Source organism: Ambystoma mexicanum, chromosome 7p (genome assembly GCF_040938575.1).
Source record: "Ambystoma mexicanum isolate Mex_15411 chromosome 7p, UKY_AmexF1_1, whole genome shotgun sequence".
NCBI classification, from domain to species: Eukaryota; Metazoa; Chordata; class Amphibia; order Caudata; family Ambystomatidae; genus Ambystoma; species Ambystoma mexicanum.
In genome coordinates this window covers 509,158,502-509,175,997 of record NC_090939.1, presented here as the reverse complement: position 1 = coordinate 509,175,997, position 17,496 = coordinate 509,158,502, and positions in this window count along the sequence as shown.

The window sequence follows — 17,496 nt, the reverse complement described above, 5'->3', positions numbered from 1 at the left end:
GCAGCAATTTAAGAGTAGGGAAAAACATGCGTGCCTGAACGCTGAAAAAGTATTGTTATATGATCAAAATAAACAATCTGAGTCAGTTAGGAATATGGATAGGGCTTTTTCCCTTGGTATCCAGAAAATGTATCCTTCTAAAGACTTTCATGTATCTGATGAACTGATTGACAAACTTCTAAATGAACGAAGGCCTGGTGCCACTGCGCCACCTCTGTAGGTTCCTCTTCCTGTTGTTATTCCTCCTCCCGTAGTTCCTCCTGCTCTTCCTATTACTCCTCTTGTTGTTCCTTTTCCTCTGGCTGCTGTTCCTCCTCTTATTGTTGCTCCTCCACCTGCTCCTCCACCTTTGCCTGCTGTTACGGGTCCGGTGGGTTTGCCTGCTGCACCAGTGATAGCACCTTTGTTACCGAATGTACAAGATTTGCCTACTCTTCCTCTTCCAAGTGGTTCCGTACCGCTTGTAGTTAATCGGGTAGCGGGATCAAGTATACTGTGTCTCCAGAGAGAAAGCATGAATTGACTGCATGGGCTAGACATTGTATGGAGAAGGGTGAATGAGCTGATGTTTTTGCCACACTCTCTAACTTAGACAATTTTCCAGAGAAAAACATTTTTATTGAAGGATTGGGAATTCATTTACGTATAATGTGGAACAGATTAAATGATATAGATCTCCCACAAGGGTTGAGGGATCTGAAATGTTTTAGCATATTCAAGAGATACTGCAGAGAAAGTAAATGAGCATGTCGAGAGAGTTTTTGAGTATAGATGGAAGTTGGAAAGGTTACGGAATGAAGATGTTGATGGTGATAGTTTGGACGCTATGTTAGTACAGAAACCGTTCTTTCCTTGTCGTAAATCGATAAATGAGGAAACACGACTTTGTACAAAAGTTGAAATTAGGTGGATTTCAGACATGTTGATAACTCCCATTGAAGTATATGACACATATAGTCAGTACACGCCAGAAATGCAGAGGAAAGTGATGCAGGTAATGGTAGAGTACCTGCAGGATGAATGTATAAAAAGAAAGATTTGTTGTCCCGCAGAATTATTGTATATTTATAATAGAGCCTTTTCATTTGACACTTCTTCAGCTGCTTTAGCGCTCAATTTAGCTCTGCTGCTCAATAAGCTTTCGGAGTTGCCTATTTCTCAGTTGCCTATGAGAGAGGTTCCTCCGACATTTGTCCCAAAAGTCGAGATTCCCGCTAATGCTGCAGTAGGTACACCTGCTCAGGCTATCCCTTCACATTATGTGTCGCAATTCATTCACGTCCCGTTCTCAAGACAGGAAGTGAACACCATTAAACAATCTATTCCCGATATTAGGAAGAATCCAACAGGGTTCTACAAAGATATAGGGCCTCATTCCGAGGTTCGCATTAAATCACTGACTTTACCGGCATGGCGGAAATACTGTATCCGCGTTGGTAGCAGGGCGTAAATAGCACCATATTCCGACCTCGCGGGTACGAGCTTTCCGCCATGCCGGTAAACCCCCTAGCGCCATACCGGTAAAGGGCGCGTCAAACCCCTTACCGACAACAACCGAGACGTAACTAACACCATCGCCCTCCACCTAGTGCGTAAATAGCAGTGCCCGTAATTAACGATGACCGTAAATTACGGGCACCGGTAAAAACCGCAAACGGAAATTACGTCATCGAACAGGAACGGGAAGCATCATGGCGGCCATCTTTAAAATCAAAATCCATTGCAATCCTCCCCATACAGGACTCGTGGGCATATTGTGATAGGCAAAATAGACTCCCGAGACCAGCATCATGCCAAAAGCATTAAAAAAGGGTGCTGCGCGCATCAGGAAGGAGAAATCCTCCCAGGATGAGCTCCAGGTACTTGTCGATACTCTGCATGAACATGCAGAGATTGTATTCAGCAGCGACATGCGCAGGCCCACCATCCTCAGGAAGAAGGAGATATGGGAGCTGGTCTCGCAGAGGGTGAGCGCTGTTGGAAACACCCCCCGCAGCACGATGCATTGCCGCAAACGCTGGGATGACCTCCGTCTGAGGGTGCGGGCCATCCTCTCAGCAAACCGCAATCTGGCCCTAGAGACAGGAGGAGGCCCAGGCTCACCCATAAAAATGATGCCCTGGGAGGAAACATGTGCAGAGATGATGGGCACAGAAGCCATCGAAGGCGTTGGCGATATGGATTGCGGTGACCCTTCATCAGCTGACGCAGGTGAGTGCCATGAGTGTAAACAGTACATGCATCCCTAATGCAAGTCATCGCCAAGGGCAGGTCAAGCAGTCACATCATGTATGGGTAAACCCCCCCCCCGCAATGATGCCGTGACAACTGGGACCCAGGATGATGTCAGGTGCAAGGCTGACACCCATATTGGGCATGCCACACAAAAAGCTGGTCAATGTCAGTCACCACCGTACTCCTCCAACATGAGTGACCCTGCCAACAGTATGCTTTTCCAATCCAAGCAAAGCTCACAGTCTCACTCAGCACCCAAATGTCACCAAAACGCTGCTATCCCATCGTAATACCATTGTCTGGAAGTAATTCTGACCCCCAGATCATTGCTCATGCTGTCTCTCTCTTGCCCCCCACAGGCACCGGTCATGAAAGTGAGGACCAGGAAGGCCCCCGGACAAGTACCTCCCGGGGCACAGGCAGGGGACAGCACACACCTGCAAGCAGGAAGAAGGCACATGCCACACCACCTGCCCCAGCAACCCCCATGGAGGGTACACAACCCACATCCGCGGCCCTGGACATGCCTGCAGTTCTGCGGGACACATGCCCCACGTTGCACCATGAGGAATCGTGTGCGTCAGGGGAGAATGCTGCCATGTGCATCCTCGATGTGCCAGGCAGCACATCACCAAACATCATCGACAACGTGGAGGAGTCCAATGTCTATGTACAGAGCCCAGACACTCCCTCGTACAGCCAGGTTGCCCATAGCGACCCTGGGTCGAGTGACGGCCCAGGGCTCACATGCGAAGCGGATACACCTGTCTGTCATGTGCCCACTTCCCCTGCAGGAGGTCCTGTAAGTCCTGCAGGCACAACAACACAGAGCCTGCCAACCACATCGCCCACATCGGCTGCAGAAACAGTGTGCTGCCAGCACCTCACGGGCATGATAGAGGAGTTCCTCCGGGACAACCGGGAATCAGGGTCGGTGCTACATAATGACCTTCAGGCCCTAGGCGAGGTCATCAGTACCAGCACAAACCGCATCTGTGAGATGCTTGGCAGGATTGCTGATGCCCTGGAGGCAGCACCCCCCAGACCACAGCCCCAGCAGGAGGAGCCACCCTCCCAGAGCTCCTCCACTCAGACCAGCCCAGTCCGTAGGTCACTGCGCACGATGCGCCGGAATGGAAGGGATGCCCCAGGCTCTGGCAGTGCCCATTGACCGTGCATCCACACACATGTGGCCAATGCTGCACTGATGGGAACATTGTGGGGCTGTTGTGGGGGGAGGGGGTTGAGGGTGTGTGTGGGAGTTGGGGGGGAGGGGGAGGGGGTTGAGGGTGTGTGTGGGAGTTGGGGGGGAGGGGGAGGGGTTGAGGGTGTGTGTGGGAGTTGGGGGGGAGGGGGAGGGGGTTGAGGGTGTGTGTGGGAGTTGGGGGGGAGGGGGAGGGGGTTGAGGGTGTGTGTGGGAGTTGGGGGGGAGGGGGAGGGGGTTGAGGGTGAAGGATCTGTTGTACACGTTTGGACATCATCATGCAATACACAGTTTGGTCTATCCTACAATACGGAGTGGACATTCATTATTGTGCATGTGTCTTTTAATTTCTCACAGTGCATGTAGTACATGTATCCCCACACCCAGTGCCCAATGCCCTGTCATCCTCACCCCCTTAGCTGACTTGTGATTCAGAAATATTGCTCGATCAATGCGTGTCGCACGGTACGTCCCTCCCGTGCATCGGCACCATGTTGATGTTCTGCCATTCCTTCCTCCACCTCCTCCTCCTCCTCCTCATCTGGTGGTAGCAGTCCCACGTCAGGGGGCAGTGGCACGTTCCGATGGATGCACATGTTGTGCAGCATTACACATGCCATGGTGATCTTGGACACCTTCTCGTGGCTGTAGATGAAGGCCCCACCTGACCGGCTGAGGCAACGGAATCGTGCCTTCAGAAGGCCGAAGGCCTGCTCTAAGACCACCCGTGTACGGGTATGAGATCTATTATAGTCCTCCTCGTGCCTGTTTTGGGGGTTGCGGACCGGGGTCATGAGCCACGGTTTCAAAGGGTAGCCAGCATCACCTGCATGAGAGTGGAATGAAGGTAAGTGTTGGTACATTCATGGTGGAGAACTGTGCTAGTCTTACATTGCAGCGGGTGATGACTGGCCATGCACACATGTCCCTGGATGCAATCAACCCATTACTGGTCCGGCCTTGTGTGCTGGCCAATGGAATGATGGAGGGGGTAGCTTCTCTCTGATGGGTCATGGTGCGCACTCATGTCTTGTTGCATGTGCATCGTTTATGCAAGCAGCAGTGTTGGACTGCATTAATTGATGACTTGCATGAGACCTGCTGTAAGGGTGTGTTGGTAGTAGTTGGTAGCATAGCCTTCATTCAGCACTGATCCCTATCATGGTGATTGGCAGCTATCCTATGGAGGTGCCAAACCAGTCACACGCAGTAGGATCCCTGTCAGACTAACCTCTATGCACTCCCATGGATGACTGTCCTTTGTGTTGAGATGCAGGAGTCAGCGACATGGTGCTATTGCACTGCATGGTGCACGATGGCCTTACAGTGTGTAAGGTCCACCAATGTGTGGTGCATGTGTCGTGGTCTTAGGCCAGGGTAACTGTTTGTCAGGTACCATTAGGTGTTGGCTCGTATTCACTACTGTGTGGTTAGGTGGTAATGTGGCGTGCCACTTGTCATGGGGCACAGTGTTCTGTGAGGTGCACAACGTACAATAGCATTGTCATTCCCTCCCGGGTGGAGTATGCATCCCCCACCTTTCCCTCCCGGGTGCAGTATGCACCCCCCCACTTTCCCTCCCGGGTGGAGTATGCATCCCCCCCCTTTCTCTCCCGGGTGGAGTATGCATCCCCCCCCCTTTCTCTCCCGGGTGGTGTATGCATCTCCCCCACCCCCTTTCGCAACGGGGTATGCTGGCAACCTACTCAGAGACCCAATGCACTGCCATGGCCCATTATGGTTACTCACCAAGCAGCCAGGTACGTTGTCCGGCATGTCGGCCGTGTAGCGTGGTAGTGTTGAGTTCCGCAGGACCAAGGAGTCATGAGTTGATCCGGGGTACCGAGCATTGCATTGTGTGATGGCTTTACTGGCATTGCACACCATCTGGACGTTGATGGAGTGGTATTGCTTGCGGTTGCGATACGGCACCTCCATGGCATGGGGAACCACCAATTCTACGTGGGTGCAGTCGAGGGCACCTATGCAATTTGGCATGCCTGCAAGTGCATGTAAGGCAGCTTTGGTGTCATATCTCCTGTGGAGTCCGGGGGAGGCATATGTAGTCCCTTCTGTGCTTGAGGAGGGCATCCAGCACTTGGTTGAGTATCCGGGAAAATATTGGCTGTGAAATGCCATGCATGTGCCCCACTGTATGCTGGTAGGTGCCTGTGGCAAGGAAGTGGAGCACGGACACTACCTTTAGTAGAGGGGGGATGGCAGTGCTGATTTCTATGAGGCTCACTATGTCGGTATGTATCAGGGCCACTATGGTGGTTATGGTGTCCCAGTCAAGCCGTTACAGGGTGTGGCTCTGCTCTGGTGTGAGGTTGAGGGGGGTGGCTCTGATGCAGGGTACTGGGGGCTGCCGGCGTGGTAATGGTGGCTGCACTGGTAGGGCATGCTGGCCCTGTCTCACCCTCCTTCTCCTCCTGTGTATCCTCTGTGGTGGTTGCTGTTGTTGCTGTTGTCGTAGTTGCTGCCTTGCAAGCAGGGCCTCCAGCTCCAGGAATGCTGCTACAATTGGTATCATCTTGGTGGGGGTGGGGTGGTGGTGTGTGGGTGTGCTCCTTTTGTGCTGTGCCAGACTCTATTGCCTCCACCTGTGCTGATTGGGTGCACCTGTTCCTCTTCCAAACACTGATCAGGGTTGTTAACACCTTCCCCGCGATGCCGGTATTAACGCCATGGCGGTAAGGTACTTTGCGCCCATGTGGAGGTCGTTATTTCCGTGTTCGCTTTGCTTGAAATCGGAGATGGTTTACGCCTTCCCGTTATTTACGGGATGGTGTGTCGGGCGCGCGACACAGGTCCGCTATTTACGCAATCGTAGTTTACGGTGGCGTAAATAACGGTGTGGCGGGTCAGAATAGACCGTAACGGTAAAGGAAGTCGTTATTCCTTTACCACCTCGTTTTTCCCTTAACGCCGGACTCGGAATGACCCCCATAGAGTCTGTCTTGTAATCAGTATTCACCTTGAGTGATATTGATTTGTTATTTCCCATACTCCTACCTGTTGATTTGTGGAGACAGATTAGAACTGTAGACAATGTACCAGGGTTAGGAGATACATGGGATAACATGGTTAGACTAGATAGAGAAAGGCCAGCTGGCGAGAGACCGCTGCATGTAATACTGACTTTGCCTGATAGGATAGTTACGAAGTTAAAAGCTATAATTCATGAAAGAAGGATTATTTGGGACAAGCTTACTGCTTGTGTCCAAGGGAAGTCTGAGGGTGCTACCAAGTTCTTTAATCGGTTCGAACAAGTATTTTCAGATTTCAGTGGACAAGATTTGAGCACAGAGTCTGGGAAACGACTATTTGTGGACACATTTGTGCGTGGATTGCTGCCTGACATCCAGTCGCAAATTATGTCTTCAGAGAGTGCTTGGCAAGCGAAGTCTCAGTCAGAAGTGTTGCATATGGCTCAATACTATAAGAATCGTGTCAACAATGAAAAGGAAAGAGTTGAAAAGAGAAAAGGAAACTTAAAAACAAAAGTTCTATTACAGCAAATTGTTAGAGGCCCTAAAGGGGTAATTCACAATTTAGGGGTTAGTATGCTCCACAGGGAAATGCGCCATTGGGTCCTGTAACCATAAACCAGTGTGCTCATTGCAGACAAGAGGGTCATTGGCTTGCACAATGCCCGATCCTCCAGCAGAGGTCGAATTTCGATAGGATTGCCCGAAGCAGGGTTTGGAACCGACGCCTATTCCCGTTAATCAGAAAGGTCCCTACGTTGAGATTATAGTGGGAGATAGGAAGCATCTATTCTTGATAGATACAGGGGCACAGAAGTGTTCCATTGACCATTTGCGGGTTCCAAACATTCCACTGTCAGGGCAAACCAATGTTACTGTAGGGTTTTCTGGCACACCAGTAGTTTATCCGGTTTCTTCGCCGGTACCGATTACCTTGGGTCCATTTATGGACCACTGTCCATTCCTTTTGACTACGAATTGTGGAGAGAATTTGTTGGGGTTGAATCTGTTGAAGGAAATAAATGAGGTAATTCATTGTTCTTCTGATGGAGTGTGTTTGACAATTTCACCACAGCAACTTTCTGTCTCTCAGTTCTTGACCAGACCTTTTCTGCCGGAATTCAGTGATGTTCCGGAGTGTTTGTGGGCAACTGATGATAACGATGTCGGTGTATTACAAATTGATCCTGTTAAGATTGTTTTGAAACATGGAGTAAAGTTGCCACGTATTCCCCAGTATAAGATTTTGGTTGATGGTGAGCAAGCTTTGAAATGCATAGGGCCTCATTACGAGGTTGGAGGTAGCCATGGTGTTATTAGCGCCATGGCTGCCTCCAAACTCGTTCCGACTCCAACCTGGTGAATGGAGCAATTACCAGTCCATTCAAAGGTTGGCGGGACCGGTAATTCCCCATTCACCAGGGCCATTCCCCATTCCCATTTGAGCCCCCATAGGGCTCAATGGGAATGGGGAAGGCACTAATAACGGTACCCCAAATTACGGTACCGATATTAGCTCTAGAGTCCCTTTGCGGGTCCCGTCCTTAACGCCTGAAAAACCAGGCGTTAAGGAGGACCCGCAAAGGGAACTCGTAGTAGGGTGGTAAGCGATTACCGGCACCGGTGCCCTTACCGGTGCCGGTAATCCCTTACCGCCCACCTCGTAATGAGGCCCATAGTCTCTGATTCTGTGCATCGTGGGGTAATTGAGGAAATTGCAGGTAGTTTGTGCAATAGTCCGATTTTACCCGTGTACAAAAAGGCGATAATGCAATTCCTTTTCATTTCATTATTGATCTGGTGCCATTAATAAGATTGTTGCTCCACAATTTCCCATTGTGCCTGATGTAACGACAATATTGACTATGATTCCGGCTTCAGCTACTCACTTTAGTGTTGTGGACCTTAAGAACGCCTTCTTTAGTATTCATATACACAAAGATTGTAGATACTTGTTTGCGTTCACCTTAGGGGGACGCTCGTTTACTTTCACCCGTGCACCACAAGGTTACATGGAGAGTCCTAGCATCTACAGTAGGGCTTTGAAAGAACAGCTTGATACACTCAAGTTGCCTACCACTTGTACACTGCTCCAGTATGTAGACGATTTACTCTTAGCTGCTGACTCAGAGAGCGCCTGTAAGGAGTGCACCGTGTTGTTGTTTATTCACTTAGCACAACATGGACACAAAGCTTCACTTAAAAAGTTTCAGTATTGTCGACAGGAGGTCGCCTACTTAGGCTATCTCCTGTCAAAGGAGGGAAGACGGTTGACGCCTGAGCGGATAAAAATCATTTCTAGGATGTCTGTGCCAAATACACAGAAGGAAGTCAGAGCCTTGATAGGATTGGCTTCTTACTGTGGGCAATGGATCCGCAATTTTTCGTTAGCGATTAAAACAATGTTGGCTTTGACGAAGAAGGGCATTTCTTTGCCATTGCCGTGGAACTTGGAACACCAGCAAGCGTTTGATCTGCTCAAGACTGTACTGTGCTCGGCACCAGTTTTGGGCACACCAAATTATGAAGAGGCCTTCGTGTTGTATGTGCTTTGGCTGTATTAACGCAGGAACATGGAGGGAAGAATAGGCCATGCGACTACTTTTCTTCCGCCCTGGATCCTGTTGAATGCGCTTTGCCAAGATGTTTGAGAGCTGTCGCTGCTGCTGCTGCGTCCGTGAAACAGAGCGAGGGAATGCTCCTAGGCCATGCTTTAAACCTGATGGTACCTCACTCTGTAGATGTTCTATTAAACAGAACACAAACGCAACACCTCACCTCTGCACGATTAATGGGATACGAATTGATCTTGTTTGCACCGCACAGCAAAATTCAGAGGTGTTGTGTCCTTAATCTGGCTGAACTTTTACCTTTCCCGAAAGGTACTGCTTGCAGTTACGAAGAGTCACATGACTGCCTTTACACTACAGAGCAAGAGACAAAAGGCAGAATCAATCTAAAAGATACTCCTTTGAACAATCCACAAGGGGAGCTGTTTTGGGATGGCTCCTGTTTCAACCTCCGGATGGTACATCCACAGCTGCTTATGAAATCACCACATTGAGCACGGTTGTGGAGACCAAAAGAATCACGCATAATTCTGCGCAGGCCGCAGAGATTATAGCACTGACCCGAGCTTGTGACCTTTCCGAAGGGCTTGCAGTAAATATATATACTGACAGTCAGTATGCTTTTAGGATGGTTCACAACTTCGGCAGATTTTGGGCAGAACAAAGCTTCTTGACCTCACATGGCACTAAAATCCAGTATGGCTCCTTGATAGTACGGTTACTCTCAGCGCTTGCACTCCCCACTCAGTTAGCAACTATGAAATGTGCAGTGCATCAGAAGATTATAGATAGTGTGGGAAAAGGGAATGCTTTTGCTGATCAGATAGCCAAACAGACTGCCACTGATCTCTCTTCAGAAATGTATACTTAAAGGGAAGCCACAAATGCCTGTACTTTGGATGAGGGTATAGAATCTGTGAAAGACAGTCAAGCTGATGCAACTTTAGAGGAATCTAAGAAATGGGCTGAGGGTTTGGCAAAATTGGATAATGACGGGTGTTGGGTGGACAAAGTAGAAAGGAAATGGTTACTGCCAGATGCATACATTACAATGATGGTCGCTATAGCTCATGGTCCCACTCATATCTGTGCACGAAAAGTTACCAAAATGTTGCAAAATGTGTGGGTGAATGATAAAATCTCCAAGGTAGCCGAGCGCTTTGTTCAAGGCTTTATGATTTGCTTGCAGCATAATGTGGGAAAGGGCACATCGACTCCTAGGGTTAGTTTCGGTCCACCTTCTGTCCCCTTCGAGGTGATACATTTTGACTTTATTGAAATGGAGCGCTGCAACAACTACAAGTATGTACTAGTGGTTGTCTGCGCTTTTAGTAAGTGGGTTGAAGTCTTTCCTGTCAAAGATGCCACAGCGATGACATCGGCGAAGACCATGCTGAAGGAATATTTTCCTAGGTTTGGTTTGCCAAGAGTCATCTGGTCGGATAATGGTTCACATTTTATCGCTGCTGTAATTCTGCAGATATGCGCGGGATTACAGATCGATAAATGGTTCGATTCAGCTAGGCACGCTCAGAGTGCTGGTTTAGTAGAAAGACACAACAGCATCATCAAGAACAAGCTCGCTAAGACGTGTGCCGGCACCAAACTAAAATGGCCGGACGCCTTACCAATCGTGTTATTGTCTATGAGAACAACCCCTCAAACTAAGACTGGGCTCTCTCCATTTGAGGCGGTCATGGGTAGGCCAGCTAACATTTGGAACCTGCCTAGGCCCCGCTCGCTACGTGATATTGAGCATGTACTTCTTTCTGATTATTGTGGATAGTTAACTAAAAATCTGTATTTGATTTATCAACAGGTGTGAAAAGCTCTACCTGTTAGGTACGAGGGTCCTGGCCATAGCATACGGCCAGGAAACTGGGTCTTGATTAAATCATTTGAAAGATCTTCTTGCCTCGCACCCCGTTGGCGGGGCCCACATCAAGTTCTCCTGGTTACACAGACTGCGGTGTGAGTGGAGGGCAGGAAGCACTGGATATACACGTCCCACATCAAGAGGATTCCCTTCCCTTTGCCACATGATACAGAAGACCCAGAAACCCCTACCTGCACTGTAACCAACGATCACGAATCATCAAACGACATCGAGAGTGCGTCGGAGACTCTCCCTTAGCCTGTGGGGCCTGGGGAAACAGCTGCTTCATCTCAACACTCTCCAACAGTTCCTTTTTCAAATTCCGTTTAGAATCTTGTGTTAAATCCTGCTTTGAATTCACTGCTTCCATCACGAAGTAACGACACGTTGTTTGCAGATCACTCAGTACCAGGGATCACAAGGTACGATCTGCGTCCCACGAAGTAGACTTACTGCACAGTTCGGCTTTGCCATCAAGGAAAAATCATTGAAGGGCTTGTCTTTTTGCCCTGATCTTTTGCACGTAAGGGGATTCTGTTGGCTAGGGTTTGGGAAAAGACTAAGAAAACGCTTGATCTGGAGATCGCCAGCAAATTAACTTTGGTGAATTTGTTTGAAGAAACAATGCCTGCAACCGCTCCCACTCATACGGAACAGATAAGAGAATGTGTGACCGATCGTAAAAATGAACAATCGTTTGCGTGGGCCCGAAAACGTATTGTTGTCTTGTGATTATGTTAACTGGTTTCACAGTAGTCATTGCCTTTGGATTTTGGTATTTGGAAGAAGTACATCCGCTCGAAATTCTGTTACCGACTGAAAATGTACCCACTGTTTCTACACCTTTCGTGCATCTGCACACTTTATCTCCTAGAGATTCTCAGCACAGACAGAGTTACCATAACAATACTCTATTACTCATTATGAATGCCACACATGCCAATTTTTTAATAAGTCTAATTGTTGGGTCTGCTTGCATTTACCGCAACACAGGGATAAGGGGCTGGGCTGGTATATTCATCCTTTACCTTTGACTACTGCATGCTGTGCTTCTTTAAGGGCACTATTATTTGGCCGATGGAACAATAGCATCTCGGGGAACTTTGATAGAACTAACTTGAATAACTTTGAAAGACGTTTTCTAATGCCCCTGGGATGCTCACTCTTTGTGAATAGGAGCAAGCCTAATGTTGCTTCTATTAGGCCTTCTGATAGACTGTCCCGTCCTTTTCAATCTTGGATCTCTTTCAAGATGGCTCTATAGGCAATAGCGATGCCACGCCACCTTCTTATACTGTTAACCATAGCCCCGATTCAGTTTCTTTCTGCATACAGAGGAATGGTACTCAGTCAGATTTCAAGGGTTGTGCTAACGTTGCAAATTTGACTAGTGAGGACAGACCTTTGTATGTAGGCGAACCTGTCTACTTTGTTTGCGGTAATGTAGCTTTCCCATGGTTACCTAGGGATTGGCAGGGAACCTGTTATTTAGGGATTCTGTTACCCGGGGTATTTATTGCTAGCACTGTAGAAATTTCAAAGGCTCGTCCAAGGCGGGACGAGAATGGCGATACTTCAGCACAAGTTCTGGGCGACGTAACTAAATCCTTCGTACCATTTGGGCAAATGCTGAACTCAGAGGATATCAGAAGACTAGCGAGAGTACTGGAGAGGACCATCAACCGGACCACTGACATACTTTATAACATGACTTTAGAAAAAAAGGTGATAAGATTAGTAGCACTTCAGAACCGGATGGCATTAAAGGTCATTCTGGCTGAGCGTGGTGGGGTATGTAAATTAGTGGGGTCCGCTTGTTGTGTTTTCATGCCGGATTCCTCCCCAATGATTTTTAGGGCAATACAAAATCTGCACATCCTTAGTTCAGAAGTGCACGTTCCCGAGGGAAACTGGGATCTTAGCGCTTGGTTCTGGGACTTCTTGTTATCTTGGGGATGGAAGCTACTTTCGGTCTTGCTGATCATTTTAGGTATTCTATTGTTTTTCTGTTGTTGTATCCAATGTCTTCCTTGTATATGTTCGATGATAGGAGGATGTTGTGCACAAACGATGGGTACATTAGGGCACAAGGTATACAACCCAGAGAAAATGTCTAATGAATTTGTGCTGAAAGAAATCTCAGTATCTGATCTCATGGAGATTGATATCTCTGATAGTGATTCAGGATGTATGGACATTGAGACGTGGAGTTACTCACAAAGTGACTAGAAGTAGTTTAGCGCTTGGCGTAGGCCAAAAGTAGGGTTTGTTAAACGGGATATAATATTGTGCCTCCTTTATTGAATATATTGGCCTAAGCCCAGTCGCTCTGCGAAGAAAACCGTGTTGCAAAGTTCCGATTCTAGATAGACTTCGCCGCCATTTTAGGTCCATCCACCATTTTGATTTTCATTCCAATGTAACTCTGTGTTCTAAAATGGTGGACAGTGTTTCCCGCTTGTAACTGAGCTGTCCTGAACTTTGTACATTAGTTAATGTATGAACTGTCCGTTGGCTGAATGTTTGGGTTGAGTAAAGAGACCTTGTCCCATGCCTGACTTGTAGACAGAGGATTGTCTGCACCAATAAGTCTGATCCACGGACATACATCGACCACAATGCTGAACAAATACTAAATGTGGACACTAGCTGAACTGCATTGTAAAGGACATGTGTTAAGGCTTATTGTTAAATCCAAAAATACACTGTTGCCATTGTGACTTGTTTGTATGTCAACTGAGAATGATCCATGTGCATATTGTCGGACAAGCCAGAAGTAAACTTGGCACAAACTCTAGACCATGGATTATTAACTTGCAGAGGGGCTGGACATTATGATTGGAAATGTATAAAATGTACAACTGTTTAGACGTCCAGTACCTCTCACTTCTCACACCGAAAGGGCTGGTATTCGCTGTGATGTACTGAGGGCCAGATAGCTATCTGATACTTTGTTTCTTTGTAACTGTACAGTTTTAGAATAAAGATCTGTGAATCTTTATAAGCCTGTGTTTGGTGTATTTCCTTTTGGGGTACTCAGCCTCGATATTTCCTCTTGCTTTTACAAGCTGTGTATGTCCGGTCAAAGGATAATGTTCCACGTACATTGGAAAACACGGTAGAACACATGTAAATCAGAGGTGTACGGCCCCCTTTAACTAAAACTGAAAGAGATAAGAGAAAGCAACAGCATTTATGCTTATATTGCGGAAAATCAGGCCACTTCCTCAAAGAATGTCCAGTGAAACCACCAAGGAGAACTGTTGGAGCCACAGAGAAGGAAGATAATAACAAGGAGTCGGAAAACTACCAAGCCTGACAAGCGTAGAGGTCCGCTTGTCGAGCGAGAAGGATGAGCCACAGACCTCACACTTTGCATTACCAGTAATTTTGATCAATCACCAACAACCGTCTCGGATGCATGCTGTCGAAGCATATATATACAGCGGAGCAGTTGGTAATTATGTAGACCAAGATCTGGCAGCAGAGATGGGGCTTCCCTTATGCTTCGACTACTGAAAGAGTTACTACTGTTGATGGGACAGAAATAGCTTCCGGACCAGTAACCCAATGTACAGCAGCACTAACCCTACTGTGCCAGGATGGACACCGAGAATCTATAGCATTTGATCTCATCAAAGCTCCCCAGTTTCAACTAATCTTAGGGTTACCATGGTTGGTAGCTCACAACCCTCTAATAGATTGGCGTGCCAAGAAGTTGGCCTTTTCCGATGATTGTGCTTGTAACTGTTATTACCAAGAAAAGGGGAAAACAGAATTATGTACATCTGCTACTCCCAGTACGTCGGCGATTGTACTAGGTGTGACTAGTACTCTACCAAATGAATACCAAGATTGTCAAGACGTGTTCCAGAAAGAACAAGCCAATACCCTACCGCCGCACAGGCCCTACGATTGTCAGATTGATCTCATACCTGGTGCGCAAATTCCTTGTGGTCGGTTCTATGCACTTACTGAACCAGAAAACCTCCATTTGAAATCTTAACTTGATCAGTACCTGGCAAATGGATTTATCCGCCCATCTAAATCACCAGCAGCCAGTCCCTTATTCTTCATACCAAAGCAGGAAGGAGATTTGAGGACTTGCATCGACTATCGCGCTTTAAACCAGATCACAGTAAAAAAACGTTATCCACTGCCCCTTATTCCCGAAATATTGGATCAAGTCAAAGACGCCCAAATCTATACCAAACTGGACCTTAGGGGGGTGTACCATCTTGTCCGAGTGAAGAAAGGAGACAAATGGAAAACCGCCTTTCGTACCAACTACGGCTTGTATGAATACCAGGTAATGCCTTTTGGACTTTGCAATGCTCCTGCTGCATTCCAGTACTTTATGAATGATGTTTTGCGGGAGTTAATCGACCTTTGCGCCCTGGTTTACATTGATGACATCTTAGTGTATTCTGCTACAAAAGAAGACCATGGGCCTCATTACGAGTTGCCCGGTAAAACCGGGTTCATTAACGGCATGCCGGAATGAGCGGGTCCGTGCTCGTATGAACCCGCTAACAGCGGGTGATTACGAGTGCGCAAGAACGCGCGTTACCCCATGCCGGTAGTGGCAAAACCGCCATGCCGGTAACGGGCCACCAACCCCCCTATACTGGCATTGCGGGTACCGCCCATTCCATAACCGCGTCATAACAACCACTAAACACCGGCATGGTAATACCGGCACGGTATTACCGTGGTCACAAAAAAGGACCCGGAAATTACATCATCACGCAGGAACGGGAAATGAGCCGGCGGCCATCTTTAAAAACACAATCCATTGCCATCCTCCATTACCACCACTACACTCGTGTTGTTGTGTGCCACAACTGAAGCAGGATGTCAAAGGCCACCAGTAAATCCTCCCAAAGGAAGATGAAGCAGCGTTTATCTGATGCTGAACTCACTATGCTTGCTAACACCCTCGAACAGCATGCAGACACAATCAGGAGCACAGACCTCAAGCATGCGGCCCAAACAAAAAAAAAACAGGTCTGGCAGGAGGTCGCTCAGAGGGTGTCGGCAGTGGGGAGCACCCCAAGGAGTGTACGTGACTGCAGGAAGCGCTGGGACTACCTCCGCCTCCGGGTCAGGAAGATCCTGGCAGAGAACAGGAGGGCCGCAATGGCGACAGGCGGTGGCCCACACTCCCCTTTGAAGCTCAATGCATGGGAGGAGACCGCAAGTGCATTCATTGACCCGGAATCCATAGAGGGAATAGGAGACCAGGAGTTTGGCGCTGCAACTACCACAGAGAAAGGTGAGTGAACCATCACATCCACGTATACCAAAACATGATGTGGCACAAGTGATGTGGAAGTTAGACTAGGCAAGGCAATGCATGTTCCAAGGCTACATCAACACATCCATAGAATAATGAGTGCCACACCCTGCACCACACGCATGCTGAGTGAAAATCCCAATCCCAACAGAGGTGCAACATGACCCAACCATGCCCATGGGACCCACCACACAGACACCAAACCAATGCTATGCCACCAGCCATGCATTGATTGGCAACATGTCCCCACAGTACACCAAATGCCACACACCAGGAATGAAATGATGCCTGAATGTATGAACATATCACACCGCAATACATCATACCTGCTATTTGACATCAGTGATGACCTGCATCTCTTCTATCTCCCAGGCACCGATGAGGAAGGTGGAACACAGGACAGGGGTGCGAGTACATCCAGTGCACGCAAAGGGACCAGGGCCACCGCCACCCCCGTCCAAGAAAATGCCTGCAGCAACACCCAGTGTTCCACGCAAGGCATCAACCCTGCAGGGGGCACCTTCAGCGACAGTACAGAAGCAGGCACGCACAACAGTGGGAGCCGTTCCGCCAGCCACCACGGACTTTGTGTCCACAGAGGTGGATGATGAGGCTGGAATCATGTCTGGAACACCCACCCCAAGCCCCATTGCCAGCCCCCACCCACCTGCGGAGTCTGAGAGCCTGGACGATCCGTGTCTCCAATACTCTGACCTTGGAGAATCAGACATTGGGATCTTCCAGGAGGACAGTGCCCAGGACGAGGACCCCACGCAGGTGCCTTCCACCACACTGCCAACCACCACACTGCCAACCACCACCCTGCCAGCCACCACCCTGCCAGCCACCACCCTGCCAGCCACCACCCTGCCAGCCACCAGTACACCTGCGGCCGACACCTCCTTCGAGGCTCGCCTGGCAAGGGTAGAGGCCCGCCAAGATTCAATGCTGCAAAACATGCGTCAACAGGTCGACGCTGGGAATGAGGCCATGAGGGCCATAGCCACGGCCATTGCAGCCAATACAGCTGCTGTGGAGGCATCTACGTGTGCATTCAGGGAGTGCATGGGGTCATTGACACAGGCCCTTCTTGCAAACATCCCGCAAATGCAGCGGCCACACCTTGGCCCAGCCATGGGACTGACAATAGACACCTCCACTACAGCAACCCCTTCCACCTCGGTGCAATCGAGCCCTGTGCGGTTAACGCGCAGGAGCGCTCGGCCATGGCACCCCCAGACCCATAAGTCTCAAAGAAATAACAGTATGGGCAATGACAATGTGAAGAACTAAATTGGTGAAGGGAACACTGTTTGTTGCACACA